Source organism: Trichosurus vulpecula, chromosome 6 (genome assembly GCF_011100635.1).
Source record: "Trichosurus vulpecula isolate mTriVul1 chromosome 6, mTriVul1.pri, whole genome shotgun sequence".
NCBI classification, from domain to species: Eukaryota; Metazoa; Chordata; class Mammalia; order Diprotodontia; family Phalangeridae; genus Trichosurus; species Trichosurus vulpecula.
In genome coordinates this window covers 174,726,438-174,747,142 of record NC_050578.1, presented here as the reverse complement: position 1 = coordinate 174,747,142, position 20,705 = coordinate 174,726,438, and the positions used below count along the sequence as shown (strand labels likewise).

Here is a 20,705-nt window from a genome sequence, read left to right as displayed (position 1 = left end):
TAATAGGTTTCATTGCCATGAGAAGTTCTATCTACTTTCACAAAAGGCAGTCTTAGGCGAAGAAGCTCTAGAAAACTTCTGAATGAAGATAGCAACATGACAGGTGTTTAACTTCTCAGCTGGCTTCCTGATGGATTCAGTATATGATGTGATTCAATGTTTCTACATCCTCATAGCACATTTTGCAACTACTCTTTTAGTCATCCTATATATAACACCAATCAAATTGTGAAGAGAAATGATTCTTACCTTTTATTCAGCCTCTCATCCATACAAATTCATTAATTCAGTGTATATATGTGTGCATAATTTATTTATTTATATTTATATTGTTTATGTATATGTATGTCTATATATACATATACATGTGTATTTATTTATTTATAACTACTCTTCATTATTCATTTGAGATTAGAGGTTATTATGAATTATGTAAAAAGAAAATTAGCAATTATTCAGTGTTGTAAAATGAACAAGGGTTCTTGTTTTTAAAAAGCCATTGAAATATTTATTGTCATGAAAATAGACTATGTCATAGAGATTTCATCTATCAGAAGTCTTCAAATATTTATTTTAAGCATTAATTATGAATATTTGATTGTCCAGTTATGTCAACAAACTATACCCTACTGAATTGATTATTTTGCTTAATGATGAACTATGAAGCCTCTGTTTAAATTTAAATAGACAAGTAACCTCAACACCTAATTTATATAGACAGTTTGATAGAGCACTGGACCTAGAATCAGAAATATTTGTGTTCAAGTCTGGCCTCACATATTTATTAGCTGTATGACTCTAAGTAAGTCATTCAAGCTCTATTTACCTTAATTTCTTCAACTGTAAAATAATAATAATAGTACTTTCCCCTTGTTGTGAGTATCAAATGAGATAAATTTTGGAAAGCACTTAGTGTAGTGCCTAGCACATAGTAGATAAGTGGTTATTTCCCTCCTCTTCCAACTCATTCTAACTACAGAGTGGCATACAGATTTTCCCTAGCATGAAAAGTAGAAAAAATTTTGCCCATGTCCAGTTAATGAAGTTTGGGACTACACATAAAGGATGTAGTTCAACACCATTAACTACTGACAAATATAAATTGTTTAAATGATTGTCTCTTTTTTCAGAATAATGTAGATACTTGGCAAAAAAATGGTTTAGTTTAGCCTGTAAATTTAAACACAACTGTATTGATAATTTCATTGGTAGAAAAGAGCAAGTTGGAACTTTTATTTAAACATTCTTATATTAGCAGGAAAAGGCATATTTACCCTAATTTATCCAAATACAAGATATCTTCACTGTCTTTTAATAAATTAAAATGCACTAAGACATTTGGAACACTCTGCAATTATCTAATCTTCCATTTCTTTTTGTTCCATATCTACTGGCTGCTTAAATTTGTGTACAATTAGAGAAAGATATATATTGACTTAGTTTTCAAACATGTCTTGATTTCTAATCATTGATGAAAATCAAAGAACTTTTTGAAGAATTAAGTCATTTAAGAAATGTTTCTTTCACATCTATAGTGGTGAGTAAGTAGAAAGACAGTATGTGTTTTGTTATCCCGTATTGCACATGTGGAAGATATCACTAAACATACTATGAAAACTATCATAATGCATATAAGAGATAAGTTCCAAAAAAAGAACATTTGAGTTTTCTACCCCCCCTTGTTGCCTTGCATAATTCTCTGTGTTTCACGGACTGTTTTGAAATATCTACTGTGAAAGTGCCTATACCTTATGTCTTAAAAAAACTATCTCATTATGTAATGATTTTGAGTAGTCAAATGTTTTTCATTGTTAAATCAGCAATTTCAAAGGAAGTTATAAAAATCATTTATTTCTCAAAACCTTAAAATAAATGAAAAATTCCCCTTGGCAGTATTTTGATATTATTATAAAAATAGAAATATATGTTATGTACATATGTGTGTGTTTGTGAGTGTGTGTGTTTACACACACATATACTCTCTCACATACACATACATGATATATTGTGATAGTATCAAGCTGTAAAAATGCTTATTGCAGAACATGATACTTTAGCTAGGACTTAAAGGAAGCTAGGAAAGATAGGAGGCAGAGATGAGGCAGAAATGTGTTCTAGGGTTGGAGGATATAGATTATCATGTGGAAACTGAATGGGAAAAATCTTTTCTTCCACAATAAGGAATTTGGATTTTGTCTGATTACTAATAAAGAGCAACTAATGGATGTTTTAGCAATCAGACTTTCATATAAAGAATATTAATCCACTATTTCTGTGGAGGAAAGATTAGAAAGTGAAAGACCAATTAGGAGGGTATTGAACTAGTCTGGAAGATAGTGAGGACCTGAAGTATTGTGGGAGTAGTAAGGATAGGAATCGGGTGACAGATGTAAAAAGTAGCTGTCAATATCATTGGCATATAATTTTGTTAGTAGAGGTTCCCACATGGCCAAGGGTGCCCTCATCTAATGGCAATTAAATCTTATTTTGAACTTCTATTTTTTAGATTTAGACAGTTGACTGAAGCACTATGAGGTTTAGAGACTTTCTCATGGTCACACAGCTATCAAGTGTCAGAGATGGATCTTGAACCCATGTCATCCTGATTCCAAATTGATCAATATTTTCATCATGTCATCTTGCTCTTTTACAGATATGGAAGAATGAGAGGCAAAATTGAGGAAGCATCTTGAGGGGAGAAGAGAAATAAGTCAAAAATAACATAAAATTTTTGAATACAATGGACTTGATGACTTCCTGGTGGTTAGAGGAAGTTGAATTACTGTGGTCACAAAGGATATTAAGGTTGTGTCATGGAGAAGGATCTTTCACTTTTGAATTCTAGACCAAATGAACAGACCTAGAGAACCTAGTTATTGAGGAATGTAAAGCATTAGGAGACGAAAGCTCTTGAATCATTCTCATTCAGAAATGAACTGCTGGGGCGGAGCCAAGATGGCGGCTGGTAAGCACGTACTAGAGTGAGCTCCGTACCCGAGTCCCTCCAAAAACCTAAAAAATGGCTCTGAACCAATTCTAGAACGGCAGAACCCACAGAACAGCAGAGGGAAGCAGGGCTCCAGCCCAGGACAGCCCGGATAGTCTCTGGGTGAGCTCTATTCCACACGGAGCTGGGAGCTGGGAGCTGGGAGCTGGGAACGGAGTGGAGCAGAGCCCAGCCTGAGCGGCGTGGACGATCCAGTCCAGAAGCCGGGCGGAGGGGGCCCTAGCGCCCTGAATACGTGAGCAGTTACCAGACCCCTCGACCCACAAACACCAAAGACTGCGGAGAAGGTTAGTGGGAAAAGCTGCGGGAGTGGAAGGAGTTCGCGGTTCGGCTTCCAGCCCCGGGGGCAGCAGAGGTGGGGCAGCTACAGCTGTTGTTACTTCCGGCTCCAGGCCCACCTGGTGGGGGGAATTAAGTGGCGGATCACAGCAGGGGTGCACAGCCTGCCGAAGATCTGAGCCCAGTCTGGACTGGGGGTCCTTGGGGAAGGAGGAGTGCGGCTCTGACAGAGCTGGCACCTCCCCCCCAAACGTAGAACATAGAACTCTGTAATCTAAAAGCAGTCATACCCCACTGAAAAACTCAAGGGTCAAGTTAGTTGGTTGGGAATATGGCCAGGACGCGAAAACGCACCCAGATTCAGTCTCAGACTTTGGATTCTTTCTTTGGTGACAAAGAAGACCAAAACATACAGCCTAAAGAAGACAACAAAGTCATAGAGCCTACAACCAAAGCCTCCAAGAAAAACATGAACTGGCCCCAGACCATAGAAGAACTCAAAAAGGATTTGGAAAAGCAAGTTAGAGAAGTAGAGGAAAAATTGGGAAGAGAAATAAGAAGGATGAGAGAAAACCATGAAAAACAAGTCAATGACTTGCTAAAGGAGACCCAAAAAAATACTGAAAAATACACTGAAGAAAACAACACCTTAAAAAACAGACTAACTCAAATGGCAAAAGAGCTCCAAAAAGCCAATGAGGAGAAGAATTCCTTGAAAGGCAGAATTAGCCAAATGGAAAAGAAGGTCCAAAAGACCACTGAAGAAAATACTACTTTAAAAATTAGATTGGAGCAAGTGGAAGCTAGTGACTTTATGAGAAATCAGGATATTATAAACAGAACCAGAGGAATGAAAAAAATGGAAGACAATGTGAAATATCTCCTTGGAAAAACCACTGACCTGGAAAATAGATCCAGGAGAGATAATTTAAAAATCATTGGACTACCTGAAAGCCATGATCAAAAAAAGAGCCTAGATACCATCTTTCAGGAAATTATCAAGGAGAACTGCCCTGATATTCTAGAGCCACAGGGCAAAATAGAAATTGAAAGAATCCATCGATCGCCTCCGCAAATAGATCCCAAAAAGAAATCTCCTAGGAATATTGTTGCCAAATTCCAGAGCTCCCAGATCAAGGAGAAAACACTGCAAGCAGCCAGAAAGAAACAATTTGAATATTGTGGAAACCCAATCAGAATAACCCAAGATCTGGCAGCTTCTACATTAAGAGATCGAAGGGCTTGGAATGCGATATTCCGGAGGTCAATGGAGCTAGGATTAAAACCTAGAATCACGTACCCAGCAAAACTAAGTATCATATTCCAAGGCAAAATATGGACTTTCAATAAAATGGAGGACTTTCAAGCTTTCTCAGTGAAAAGACCAGAACTGAATAGAAAATTTGACTTTCAAACACAAGAATCAAGAGAAGCATGAAAAGGTAATCAAGAAACGGAAATTGCAAGGGACTTACTAAAGTTGAACTGTTTTGTTTACATGCCTACATGGAAAGATGATGAGTATGATTCATGAGACCTCAGTATTAGGGTAGTTGAAGGGAATATGCATATATATATATGCATATATATATGTTTATGTATATATATAAGTGAATGTGTATGTATGCATGTATCTATGTGTATATGTATGTATGTGTATGTATGCGTATATATATATATATGTAAAAGAGAGAGAGCAGACACAGGGTGAGTTGAGGATGAAGGGAAGATAGCTAAAAGAAATAAAATGAAATTAAGGGATGAGGGAGTAACTTACTGAGAGAGGGAGATAGGGAGAGATAGAATGGGGTGGATTATCTCCCATAAAGGTGGCAAGAGGAAGCAGTTCTAGGAGAGGAGGGGAGTGGGCAGGTGAGGGGGGAATGAGTGAACCTTGCTCTCATCAGATTTGGCCTGAGGGGGAATACCATACATACTCAGTTGGGTATCTTACCCACAGGAAAGAAGAGGGAGGAAGATAAAAAAAAAAAATAAAAGGCAGGGGGATGATGGAGTGGAGGGCAGATGGGGGTGGAGGTAATCAAAACAAACACTTTGGAAAGGGGACAGGGTCAAGGAAGAAATTCAATAAAGCGGGATGGGTTGGGAAGGAGCAAAATGTAGTTAGCCTTTCACAACATGAATATTGTGGAAGGGTTATACATAATAATACATGTGTGGCCTAGGTTGAATTGCTCAACTTCTTAGGGAGGGTGGGTGGGAAGGGAAGAGGGAAGGGAATTTGGAACTCAAAGTTTTAAAATCAGATGTTCAAAAACAAAAAAACTTTTTGTATGCAACTAAAAAATAAGATACACAGGTAATGGGGCGTAGAAATTTATCTTGCCCTACAAGAAAGGAAGGGAAAAGGGGATGAGAGGGGAGGGGGGTGATAGAGGGGAGGGCTGACTGGGGAACAGGGCAACCAGAATATACGCCATCTTGGAGTGGGGGGGAGGGCAGAAATGGGGAGAAAATTTGTAATCCAAACTGTTGTGAAAATCAATGCTGAAAACCAAATATGTTAAATAAATAAATTGCATTAAAAAAAAAAAGAAATGAACTGCTTTATTATGTGCTGTCGTCATACAGCATCTGCTACCACAGTTAAAACAGATACAGTCCTGTTGATCCTCTTTGTATACTAAATTCATCTGTAGTTTAGATGAATACATACTGATAGCATAATAAAAATGCTAAGGTATAAAATTCCACAATGAATTTTGATACCAAGTAATATTAAGGTTATTTTGTTATTGCTTATTCAAATATCCCTGCAGATACTTTTCTCTTTAAAACATGTGCCAAAATTTTAAAGGTAATATTCTAAAAATATTAACTTGTAACAAGGTTTTTTTAATGAGTATTTAAAAGATGTTGTAGTGTCTAATAAATGGGTTTCTTCAAATATACAGATCCATCTTTGATCCAGTGGTCAGCTATAGTCTCAAGTGTTAACAAATTATATTTTGGCTCCTATGATACTTAAGATGTTTGTAACTGCCATATTTTACCTCATTCTGATTGTTCTACCATCTGACAGATATTGGATCATTTAAATTTTGTCATTTTTGACACAAATTGAGTAAGGAAAAGTGGAAAGTCTTGATAAGATGTAATCTATAGGAAAGGCAAAGATAAGATGTAACCTATAGCAAAGGATCACACAGAAATTCCTGTCTTATATCTATCAGGTATAGTACTAGAGGCATTACTCAAAAAGTGTCACCATCTATCTTTAACTTGATGCCCCTATGTCAGAGTTTTACTCCAGATAAAATCTCCATGCCAGATCAATGATCTGGGCATACAGCTGAAAAAGCTAGAAAAAGAGCAAATTGAAAACCTCCAATTAAATACCAAATTAGAAATAATGAAAATCAAAGGAGAGATTAATAAAATTGAAACCAAGAAAACTATTGAATTAATAAATAAAACAAAGAGCTGGTTTTATGTAAAAACCAATAAAATTGATAAACCTTTGGCCAATTTGATTACAAAAAAGAAAGAAGAAAATCAAATTACCAGCATCAAAAATGAAAAGGGTGAGGTCACCTCTAATGAAGAGGAAATCAAAACAATAATTAGGAATTATGTTGCCCAACTGTATGCCCATAAATTTGACAACCTTAGAGATATAGATGAATATCTACAAAAACATAAACTGCCCAGGCTAACAGAGAAGGAAGTGAAATTTCTTAATAACCCCATATCAGAAAAAGAAATTGAGCATGCCATCAATGAACTCCCTAGGAAAAAATCTCCAGGGCCAGATGGTTTTACATGTGAATTCTATCAAACATTTAAAGAACAACTAATTCCAATACTTTGTAGACTATTTGGGAAAATAGGTGAAGAAGGAGTCCTACCAAATTCTTTTTCTGACACAAATATGGTACTAATACCTAAACCAGGTAGAGTTAAAACAGAGAAAGAAAATTATAGACCAATTTCTCTAATGAATATTGATGCAAAAATTTTAAATAAAATATTAGCAAAAAGATTGCAGCAACTCATTATGAGAATAATACACTATGACCAGGTAGGATTTATTCCAGGAATGCAAGGCTGGTTCAATATTAGGAAAACTATTGGCATAATTGACCATATCAACAACAAAACTAGCAGAAACCACATGATCATCTCAATAGACACAGAAAAAGCCTTTTACAAAGTACAACACCCATTCCTATTAAAAACACTAGAAAGCATAGGAATAAGTGGAACCTTCCTCAAAATTATAAATAGCATCTAACTAAAACCATTGACAAGCATTATTTGCAATGAGGATAAACTAGATGCATTCCCAATAAGATCAGGGGTGAAACAAGGATGTCCGTTATCACACCTATTATTCAATTTGGTACTAGACACATTAGCTGTAGCAATAGGAGAAGAAAAAGATATTGAAGGAATTAGAATAGGAAAAGAAGAAACTAAATTATCACTTTTTGCAGATGATATGATGATTTATCTAGAGAATCCTAGAGAATCAAGTAAAAAACTACTTGAAATAATAAACAACTTTAGCAAAGTTGCAGGATATAAAATAAACCCACATAAATCCTCAGCATTCCTATACATTACTGACAAAGCCCAACAGCAAGAGATAGAAAGAGAAATTCCATTCAAAGTTACTGAAGGCACTATAAAATATTTGGGAGTCTATTTGCCAAGACAAACCCAGGGCCTATATGAACATAACTATGAAACACTTTTCACGTGAATAAAATCAGATCTAAATAAATGGAAAAATATCAGTTGCTTATGGTTAGGCCGAGCTAATATAATAAAAATGACAATTTTACCTAAATTAATCTATCTATTTAGTGCCATACCAATCGAACTACCAAAAATTATTTTACTGAGCTGGACAAAATAATAACAAAATTCATTTGGAAAAACAAGAGGTCTAGAGTTTCTAGGATATTAATGAAAAGACATGCTAGAGAAGGTGGCTTAGCCACACCAGTTATTAAACTGTACTACACAGCAGCAGTCATCAAAACTGCCTGGTACTGGTTAAGAAACAGGGGTGTGGATCAGTGGAATAGGATAGGTACACAAGTAGGAGAAATCAACAAGTTTAGCAGTCTACTCTTTGATAAACCCAAAGAGACCAGCTTCTGGGCTAATAATTCACTATTTCACAAAAACTGTTGGGAAAATTGGAAAATGGTAGGGCAAAAACTGGGCATAGACCAATATCTTACACCATATACCAAAATAAAGTCAAAATGGGTTCATGATTTAGGAGTAAAAGCTGATACTCTAAGTAATTTGGGAAAGTGAGGAATAGTTTACCTATCAGATTTATTGAAAAGTAAAGAATTCATGACCCAACAAGAGATAGACAGCATTACAAAATGCAAAATGGATAATTTTGATTATGTCAAATTGAAATGTTTTTGTACAAAAAAGCCAATGCAACAAGAATTAGGAGGGAAGCAAAAAATTGGGAGAAAATCTTTGCAACTAGTATCTCTGATAAAGGCCTCATTTCTAAAATATACAGGGAACTGGGCCAAATATATAGGAATACAAGCCATTCCCCAATTGAGAAATGGTCAAAGGATATGAACAGGCAGTTTTCAGGGGAAGAAATTAAAGCTATCTATAGGCATAAGAAAAAATGCTCTGGATCACTACTGATTAGAGAAATGCAAATCAAAACAACTCTTAGATACCACATCTCTCCTGTAAGATTGGCTAAAATAACAAAACAGGAAAATGATAAATGCTGGAAAGGATGTGGGGAAATTGGAACATTGTTGCATTGCTGGTGGAGTTGTGAGCTGATCCAGCCATTTTGCAGGGTAGTTTGGAACTATGCCCAAAGGGCTATAGATATGTTCATACCCTTTGACCCAGAAATACCACTTCTAGGGTTGTATCCCAAAGAAATCACACAAGCGGGAAAAGGAACCATATGTACAAGGATATTTATAGCAGCTCTCTTTGTGGTAGCCAAGAATTGGAAATCAAAGGGATGCCCATCAATTGGTTGAATGGCTGAACAAGCTGTGGTATATGAAGGTAATGGAATACTATTGTGCCATAAGAAATGGGGATGATGCAGACTTTGTAACAACCTGGAAAATTCTACACAACATAATGCTGAGTGAGCGGAGCAGAGCCAGGAGAACGTTGTGCACAGCCACAGATATATGGATCCCGTGAGGACCAACCCTGACATACTGCACTCTTCTCAGCAACCTAAGGGGCAAGGACAACTCCCGGGTACTCAAGATGGAGAATGCTATCTTCATCCAGAGAAAGAACTATGCAGTTTGAATACAGATCGAGGCGCAATACATGCTCGCCTTTTTTGCTTCTCTTTTGTTTTTGTTTTTGGGTTGTTGTTTTTTTTTTGGTTCTGTTTCTTCTTTCTCATGATTCATTCCATTGGTCAAAATTCTTCTCCACAACTTGACTAGTGCATAAATTAATTCAATGCGAAGTTATACATGACAGTTATATGAGATTCCATGCAGTCTTGGGGAGGGAGGGGGGAGGGAGGGGAGAAAATCTGGAACTCAAAACTACGTAGAACCGTTTGTGGTAAACTAAAAATAAATAAAGAAATTGAAAAAAAATCTCCATGCCCAGTTATATTTCATGTCAAAATTTCCCCCCAATGTAATAAGATTCCCATCTCCTATACAAACACTCAATGGGTACAATGAAAGCATTAGGTATGAGTAAACCTTTAATATAATCATGGAAAAAGCCTTAAAAAATAACAGGAACACGTTTAAAAAACAGATACCTCAGGGATTCCTAGATTTCATCAATTCCCCTTTGTCAAGTAATTGACTTTGGGATCATTTTGTTTTCTTAGTGTTTCTTTTCCACATAATTCTAATAGTTTCCCTAAGGCTTTGTGATATAGGACATACATGGGGTTTGCTGAACAAATTCATCTCCCTCTTTGCATCATCCTCATACTTTAGAAGTAGGACACTATACATGAATTATGTCAATCATCCTTTTCTTTATTCAAGAGAAAACTACACCAGAAAATCACCAGAGAAGCTAGACTTCACATATACTGTCTATGAATTACTTTTTTGTACTCTTTGCTAACCCATGTCTACCTCGGTCATGTAATTCCACTGTATGTTCCCCTTTTTGTCCTCCTGAAGAAGGCATGCAGGAATAGGCAAGTGAAGGTTCTAAAGATAGAGGAAATGCAGAGATCAGAGATGAGAATTCCAACTTGCTCTTCTAGACCAAAGAGGTGGCTAAATGATTGTGCCAGCCAATAATCAGGACACATTCTCAGTATCTAAAACTCAATCATGTTGGTGCCAATGATCATGTTCATACTTGATAAGTAGATGTTCTTCAATTCAATCAATCAAAAGGATATTTATTAAACACTCTTTAACTGCATGGCATTGGAGATACAAAAGCAAAAAAGAAACAATTCCTGCACTCATGGACCTTAAATTCTAGCAGGAGAAATGCTGTATACAAATATACATAAGGATAATAGTGATAATATCAGCTCTTTATTTTTCAAAACACCATGTTTCATGTATACTTGTATGTATGAGTGTATGTGTGTGTGTATAACCCCTTATGATCTTTACATCCACACCGAAGAAAATTACCAATGAAGAACTTGAGGCAGAAAAGTTAAGTGAGTTTCCTAGCATCACACAACTAGTGAATATTTGAGTCCAGATTCAACTTGTCTTTCATTAATGTCATTCATGACTCTAGTCCCACTGATTTCCCACTATGTCACTTAAAAATCAAATAGAAAATATATGCAAAATGAATTCAAAGACAATTGAAGGCAATCTAGTGGTTGGAAAGGTCGCAGATCAGTGCGATGTTCAAGTTATGATTTTAAGGTAGTTAGTGATTCCTGTGATAAAGCAATGCATTTCAATCACTTGGCAGTCTGTGTGAAGGTACAGAGAGGACAGATGGAATATCATATCTTGAAAAATAAAAAGTAAGCCAACTGACCTGGAATTAAGAATGTATGAATAGGAGAGGTGGAGCCAAGAAAGCAGAATAAAGGCTGGGACTCACATAAGCTTTCCCCTATACCCCACCAAATGACTTTAAATAATGATGCTAAAGATATTTTAGAGAAGAAACCCCCCCCCCAAAAAAAAAAAGAGTGAAACAATTTTTCAGGCCAAGACCACTTCAAAGTTCAGCAGGAAATGTCTGTTGCACTATGGTGAGAGAGGAGTGCAGTCCAGCCAGGGTGCCACCATAGACCTGGCCCCAACAAATGAAAAGAAGGATTCTTGGTGACTGAATCAGGGGCAGCAGAAGTGGTTTCCAAACCTCTCAGCCCAAAGATGCCAAAGACAACTTAGAAAGTCAGTAGAAAATGTCTGATGCACAAGGATGAAATTGAAGTACAGTCCAGCTCAGGCAAAGCCAGCACAGACCTGGTCCCAGCAAACCAGAAACGGGCCTTGGAAGAGACTGAATAAGGCGGCAACAGCAATGGCTGCTTCCAGAGCTATCAGCCCACTGATGCTAAGGAGATAAAACAGCTAGTGAGAAGATTACACAGGTCTTTTTGATGACATTGAGAAAAGACTCTGTTGCTTTGCCTATACGTGGATCAGGGTCACAGTCCTTGGGTCACAGTCCCAGGGTGAAAAGAAAAAAAACACTAGCATACTACACCTTGTGGCCACAGTGGATCAGGGGACAATTATCACAGTTCCAGGGCAGAAAAGAGTGGTCACTCACAGACCAGAGCACAGGCCAGAAGAATAGTAAACACTTCTCCTTAGATCATACTACCTTGGAAGAACTGAAAACTTCCAGGTCCCTAGAAGTACCTCTGAAGACAGCTGCAGAAACTTGGGACAGTGTGCCCTCCACTCTCAAAGCAGATCACTACTTTAATGGAGTTAAAAGTCAAGTAATAGGCTGAGAATATGAGCAAATGACAGAAAAAATAATTGACCATAGAATTTTACTATGGTGACAAGGAAAATCAAAACATACTTAGAAGATAATAAAGTAAAACCTCCTACACCTAAAGCCTCCAAGAAAAACATGATTTGGTCTCAGGCTACGGAAGAGGTGGATTCTCTAAAGCTCAAATCACAGGCTCTGGGCTGACTATGGAGGCAGACTCTCCCAAATCTCAGGACTTGGGCAAGGTCATGGCTGATATCTGAGCCCAGTATGATGCTCTGGCTCAGAAGGACAGAGCACAGCTTGATAAATACTGGTCCCAGCAGATTGAGGAGAGCACTGTGGTGATCAACACAAGATCTGAGTAGGTGAAAGCAGCCCAAAACACTGTCACCAAGCTGAAACATACAGTCCAGTCTATAGCAGTAAGGCAAGATTCATGACTTCAGAGATGACCATGAACATGCCTGAATGGCTCAGAATCACGAAGTATAATAAATTCTTTAGATAGAAAGCAGAGCAAGCATAACATTCATTTAGATACAAGAGAATCCAATCCTAGGACCAATAATTCCAATCCCATACTGTAGCAATTATATTCCAAAACCAGTAAGCCCACCTCAATGTAGCAACAAGGAAATTATAAAAAAAATATTATAGCAAGGATCCAAGCCATACAGTCACCTCCCCCTACCTCCTAGAGCCTTCCTGTAAACAATCATGAATCCTAACTTTCTGCTCAGTATTCTCTCCTGAAGCTCTGCTGACTTCAAGTTCCTTGATCTCTGCTATTCTCTCTTGTTCTACGCTCACTGCTCTGCAGTGTTTCTCGATGCTGACTCTCCCTCAATACTTGCTGCCTCAATGTCTTCTTGATATCTTCATCTGAATCCTGCTGCTCTATGTTCCACTACTGCCAGTTCTGCTGCTGCCAGTTCTGGGCTCTCTTTTTCTACAGTCCTAATTGGCATCTGATTGGCTAGAACTCAGGTCTCTGATTGGTTGAATTCATGATTGACTAAAACTCAGTGCACATACTATTAGCTCTGGTCTTAGCAACTCCCCTTGGGCCCTGAGGGCTTCACACCTACATCAGCTTAGCAGCTAGTAAGTAGGGGCTTTAGGCCTATTTACAAACAAAGATATAATCAGGCTTTCCCACCTAGGCCCACCTGAGGCCTATGGAAAGGGTGGGGAAGATCTTGGATCATGTTAATACTACACAGTCCATAGATATTGACCTAAATTCCCTTAAAAATCTAAACACCAAGGGAGGACAGCCTGATGGAGGTGGAGACTTGCTATGCTTTCCAGATGGAGCAGATCAATACAGCCCTGCTACATGTGGAGACAGAGCTGGGGCAGACATGAACAGAGGGGTAGCACCAGGCCCAGGAATATGAGGCCCTGATCAACATTAAGGTCAAACTGGAAACAAAGGTCAACACCTTTCAAAAACTGCTGGAAAATGGGGAGGACTTTAATATCATACATGCTTTGGACAACAGCACAAATTCCTTACATAAGACCAGCACTCAGAAGACTGTAGCCTGCAAAGTGCTGACAAAGGCTACCAAAGTCCTGCAGTGTTAGGGCCATAAACAGAAGACCTGGGCTGAGCAAGGAGGTTAATAAAGGCCTTTTGGTCACCTAAGAAACTACTGAGGAAAATAACACCTTAATAAACAGACTAGAGTAAATGGTAAAATGTGTATAAAAAGCCAATGAGGAGAATGCCTTAAAAATCAGAAATGGGCAAATGGTAAAAGATGCATGAAAATTCACTGAAAAAACAACAAAAACAATACTGCATAAAAAGAAGAATTGCCCAAATGGAAAATTAGATACAAAAGCTCAGTGAAGAAAATAATTCCTTAAAAGGTGGAATTGGGCAAGTGGAAGCTAATGACTTTATGAGACATCAAGAAACAATAAAACAAAATCTAAAGAATGAAAAAAATAGAAGAAAATTTGAAATATTTTACTGCAAAACAACTGAGATTGAAAATATATCAAAGAGTGATCATTTAAGAATTATTGGACTACCTCAAAATCATGATTAAAAAAATTAAGAACCTAGAAATCCATTTTCAAAGAAATTATCAAGGAAAACTGCCCCAACATTCTAGAACCAGAGGGTAAAATAGCAATTGAATGAATCTACCAGTCATCTCCTGAAAATGATCCTAAAATGAAAAGTCCCAAGATGATTATAGCCACATTCCAGATCTCCCTGATAAAAGACAAAATATCGCAAGTATCCAAAAAGACATAATTTAAATATGGAGCCAGAGTCAGGATAACACAAGACTTAGCAGCTTCTACATTAAAATATCTACCAGTTTGAATATGATATTCTGCAAAAGAAAGGAGCTAAGATTACAACCAAGAATCACCTACACAGCAAAACTGAGTGTAATCCTTTGGGGTGGGGGGGGGGAGATGAACATTCAGTGAAATAATGGACCTTCAAGCATTCTTGATGAAAGGCTGGAGCTGAATAGATGAACTTGACTTTCCAATACAAGACTTAAGAGAAGCATAAAACGTTAAACATGAAAGCAAAATCTTAAGGGACTAAATAATGTTTGATTGTATATATTCCTACATGAAAGATCATACTGGTAACGCATAAGAACTTTCTCATCATCAGGACAGTTAGAAGGAACATATATAGACAGTGAGCACTCACAGGTGTGAGATGACTATGAATGGATGATTTTTTAAAAAATAAAATTAAGGGGTGAGATAGAAAGGAAAAGGGAGGTGTAGACTGGGGTGAATTATCTCACATAAAAGAGTCAAGGAAAAAGGTTTTACATTGGAGGGGAAGAGGAAGAAGGTGAGGGTGAGTGAGTGAACTTTCCTCTCATCAGAATTGGCTCAAAGAAGAAATAACTTATATACTCAATTATGTATTGAAATCTCTCTTACCACATTAGAATGTAAGAAGGAAAGTGGGCAGGGGGGAGTTGGCAAAACACTTTTTGAGAATGGACAGGGTGAATGGAGGGACAGAGTAGAATAAAATATGACTCAGTTGTCTTTATGTTTGAAAAATGAGGCCTTTATCAGAAAAAAAAAACTTGCCTCATTTTTTCCATATTTAGAATTGCTAACTATATTTTCAAAGATAAAGAAAACTGAGTCAAATTTGTAAAAATAAGAGCCATTCTGCAGTTGGTAATTGATCAAAAATTATGAATAGTTTTCAGATGAAGTAATCAAAGGTATCTGTATCTTTGTGGAAAAAAAAAGCTAACTCACTATTGATTGGAAAACTGCAAATTAAAATAATTAGGAGATTACTAACTTACATCTATTAGTTTGGCTAATTGGACAGAAAAGGAAAATGGCAACAGTTGTAGGGGATGTAGGGAAAAAGATATATTAATACAGTATTGGTGGATTTGTGAACTAATTCAACTATTCTGTAAAGCCATTTGGAACTATGCCCAAAGGGCTATAAAACCATGTGTACCCTTTGACCTAGCAATAGCACTACTAAGTCTGTTTCCCAAAACAGAAAAAAAAGGAAAAGGACCTATATGTACAAAAAATATTTGTAACAGGCTCTTTTCTGGAACCTAGAGTTAAATATAACAATTTTATGCCTCCCTAAATACCCCCACACACATTTTCTAATATTGTAAAGGGCTAAGTAGTTTGAATATAAGGCCATTTAATTGATTCGTCACCAGAAAACATTATTCATTGCTAAAACACACAGCTTTAAGATTTTTCACTTTTTCCTAATGCATGACTCATTATCCAGAAAGAATTTATTGTGCATTATAATAATTGTCTAGTTAAGTACTGTTAAGCTTTTGTGTTCATTGGCTAGTACTTTCCAAAAATGTGATTCTTCAGACTTCTTGTGTAACCTATAAAACATTTTCTAGCTGCCAAAATAGCGTATCAAATAAACTCATCACTAAACAGAAAAGAGACTTCAAAGTTTGGAGTCTCCTCACAACTACCCATGTGTCTCTGTCTAGTGTTTTTAAATACCATTTGGAGACCTCAATTTTAACTTTTATTTGTCTTAATAAAACACATACACACATACGTAGAAAATTTTTAAAAATAAAGTTCAAAGAACATTTTTTTCAGTGGCTAGGAGCACAGGTTTACCAAAATCGTTTGCATTTATTAACATTTGTTCTTGCTTAGGTACAATTTATTTCTGCAACATAAACTATTATTGGGGTCAGGGAATTCCCTCTGAGTTTACCTCTTGAAGACTTGATAGGAATGCATAAATAACTCACCCACCATAGTAGAGATCACCTAAGATTAATGAGTTGTTTCTTTGGTTTCAAATTTTCCACATGCACTTGGTCCAGTCTGGTGATGAAATTAATTTCATAGCACCAGGGTTTTGTCATTCTACTTTTCTATGGCGTGAAATGATGATAAGTATTCTTTAATTAAACCTCAAGATTTGCTGCTCTTTATACATAGTGCAGCTGGAGTACAGAAATACCTTTGAGAGCCACAAAGTTTTTAATATGCAGCAGGGGATGTTTAATAGTAGAATGCTTCTGTGGAAGCCATCAGAGTTTGTGTTCAAAGTTCTTCAAACTTTTAATGAATACACATTTACAAAACAATAAAGATGACTGGGGACTTTAAAAAGATTGTTGTTTGTTTGTTTGTTTTCTTTTTCCCCTTGTGCTTCCCTAGGGGGCAAAAAGTTTCCTCCTGGGGTGCAGAAGTGAGAACTTCATTCGGCATTCTCCTAGGCACTTGAATTTAAATATGAAACAATTCAGAAAATCATTCAATAATTCTTGCAGTCAGAATCCTGCCCAAATAGCAGCTAAGAAAATCTTTTTCTACCAGACAAAAGAAGTATTGGTTAGATTTACATTTGTGGCATTTTTTTAACCTATGTTGTCTATGGTTCATTTATGTCATGGGCCCCCAAACTTATTTGGCCTACTGCTCCTTTAAAAAAATTACTCATCACCCCCCTCTGAAATATACGTCATATAACTTTTTAATGTTTTTAATATTCCTCATTTATACATACGTATGTATCTATATGGTATATGTATACATATGTATGCATGTATATGTATATATATGTGGGTGTTTGTATATGTATATATATGTGTGTGTATATATACATATGTATATATGTACACATATGTATATATATAATATATCATGTTTCTTAAATTTAACAATTTATTGCAAATTTGTGGGGAGTTTTTCTGCATTGAAATTTTGATGATACATTCTTGCATCATGTAACTGAATAGTATTATATAATATAATATAGTATTGTAATATAGCATTGTAAACAAATCATTACATTCACATCCAGTGCATGCTAGGCTTCCTGACAATGCACAGCATGCTCACCTACCAACACCTGCTTGTTAAGACCTGTTGGCAAACTTGACCACTGATCAGGTATAACTGGGAATTTGTGTGTTCATTTGGAAAATAATGTAATCACTATGATTTTAACTCTGTTACAAACAGAAGAAACATGTACAAACCATTTTTCAAAATTTTCTTCTCTTCTTTCCTTATGTTTCCACTGCCCCCTTATTTTTATTTCAACACCTCCCAATTGAACTCAGGCTTCATTTCTTTCATAGCTCTGAACATAGCATGCCTTATCTTTTGCTACTTTTGTTAGTAAAATTATATGGTTAGAGGAAAAAACAAAATAGCTATAAGTTTTCTTAAATATTCAGGTAACTTTTACTGAGATAGTTAAGGGTTGTCTTTAATAACTGCATTGTATATAAGCTATTCAAGAGAAGAAGAGGCCATAATACTTTCTGTCTTTCAGAAATCTTTAAGTCAGTATTATGCAGTGAGATGTCTCAGGACTAGCATGTGAAAATAAGGAGAATGAGAAGGAGGGGAAGAAGGAGGAGGAAGATATGTAGCATTTATATAGCATTGTAATATTTGAAAGGTATTTTACAAACATTTATCATCTTATTTATTTTTACAATAACATTGGGAGGCAGTTAATATGTATTTATTGCAATTAAATATAATTTACTGTATCTAATTTAACTCAATAAATTCAAGTTAATAATTAAACCTATTGTACAGAAGAGGAAACTGAGATAAATAAAGGTTAAGTTACTTGCCCAGGGTCACATAGCTTCCAAGTTTCCAAGTCTCTACTTATTAAATAACATTTTCAGTAGAGAGAGAGGTTGAGCAGCTAAGAATTGGGAGTCCTTAATTCTAGTCACTAGCTTTACCATATTACTTTGGGTAAATTAAGTTATCTCTTTTGCCCAGTTTTCCTATGTAAAAAATGAAGTTGAATCAGAGGAATTGAATGGTAATATCTCTTCCAACTCTGAAGGGCTATGACTGGTTCAAGGTTGTATGAATCAGTTCAGGGAAGTTCCTTAAGACCTAGCAATGTGTCCAGAGCCAAATTTACACCTGGCCATTTCTTATTAAATGTATACTTGTGCTGTACTATAGTTTAAGTATCCTCTTAGGTTTAAGGAATCTGAATTTCTTGACAACCTGTCACTCTGAATTGATTTTGTTTTAAAAAAATCTTGTCTTGTATAAGGAGGAAGACGCTTATGTGGGTAAATTATAACTCAGTAGTGTGAAATAATGGGTGATGTTTGATTATTTATTATGTTCATTTAATCGTATTGCCATAGGAATGAAAACACAATAGAAATCCATTATAAGGATTAATTTTTGCAGCCTCAGTCTCTCTGTGAATTATGTCTAGATTTCTAAAACACTGAACCAGACATTTTTAAAGAATACAGTCTACTATTTCAAAGACATGGTCTATGTTCTACTAAACGTTAGAATGTCAAGGCAGATCAATCACACTGACACTAATTGGCCTTTCCACATGCTGTAAAATACTTCACCTGTAGATAAGTTTCATGCTGGGTGAAAGAATTATTAACTTAAATTGAAAACATAGAAATTCATAGAAATCACTTTCAATATTATTCTTATAACTAACCATGTAGTATGGAAGTTAATTGTGGTGCTAGCAGAGGTGTTGCCATATTACCATGGAAACAGTCCATTGAATTGAAAGGAAAAGAACATTGCCAAATATGAAATTTGATCCAGACACATGGAGAATTTGTCCATAAGTTTAGGTTATATATGGATTTTTGTCATTGGTTTATTTACTCGTTGCCAAGTGACTCACCAAATCATAATCTATGAGAGTGTTTTATTCCCACAGAACAAAAGCTGTATGATTTGTTTGCAGTATGTATATCTGAATAATTAAATCATTTTGCTTTAAAAATATCTGACAGGGGCTGAGCCAAGATGGTAGAGTGAAAGCAGGGATTCACCTGAGCTCTCTGACAGACTCCTTCAGATACCTCTACAAAGTGAATCTGAACAAATTTTAGAAGGGTTTGTGGCAGATTTCCAGCCCAAGACAACCTCTAGGGTTGTCAGGAAGGATTTGTTGTACCAGGCCAGGAGAGGAGCACAGTGTACCATGAAGGCTGCACCAGCACAGACCTAATCATAGCAGGGCCAGAGGAGACTGAATCGCTGGCAGCAGTGGTAACTCTCAAACCGCACAGTGAGAGAGGGTGGTCTGTCAGAGGTGGGTAAGAGAGAAGTGCAGCCTTGAGTGGGGCCTGCAGTGGCACTGGCAACAGCTACTCCTGGGGTTATGAGCCCACAGACTGAAAGTATGAAAGTCTCCTATTTAAACTTCTGGGAGCCGATATGGTAGAATAAACAGTAAGTCATTCTCACCCTCCCTTGACCTTGAAAAACCCAGAGAATATTGCTCCAAGAAAAATCCTGGAATAGTGGAGCAAGCAGAAAGACAGGGTGTGCCAATCTTTTTCTTCTAGTTCAGGAGGCTAAGAGGATTAACAGGAAAGCTCCCTCTTGCTGTGGTTGAAGGGGGTCAGTGCAGGATGGAAGGTGTCTCAGCAGGCCAACAGTGTCTCAACATCAGTGGACCAGTGGGAGATCCAGAGCCCCAGGGTACAGGAACAGGAAAGCAGCAACACTAGGCACACACTCCCTCCAGCTCAGCACCAGGTAAAATACCAGACCACTACAACATACAACTGCAAGCATCTGAGAAACCAGCACAGAAAACCAGTAACCAGGCCCCTAGTCCCCAGCACAAGAAGTCTGGGTGAGTGCCCCCTGGGCCCCAGAAGAAGAGATCAAATTTAAAATGAAAAAAGGCAAACAACATGAGCAAGAAGAAAAACAAATCAGTGACCATAGAGAAATATTTTGGTAACAGAGAAGATAAAAACATAAATTCAGTAGAGGATGACATGGTCAACATACCCACATCAAGCCTTCTTGGAAGACCTCAAGAAGGATTTTAAAAGTCAAATAAGAGAGGTAAAAGAAAAATATAAAAATACGATTGATGAAATGGTAAAAAAAAAAAGAGTACACTGAAGAAAACAACTCCTTAAAAAGTGCAATTGACCAAATGGAAAATGAGGTACAAAAAAGCTAACTGAAGAAAACAATCTGTTAAAAATTAAAACTGGGCATCTGA

At 36.7% G+C, this 20,705-nt stretch overlaps 1 pseudogene; it reads left to right on the top strand.

The window, feature by feature from the left end:
- Positions 1–10,870: 10,870 nt before the first annotated feature.
- On the top strand, positions 10,871–13,780 carry LOC118854844 (annotated as a pseudogene).
- Positions 13,781–20,705: the final 6,925 nt, after the last annotated feature.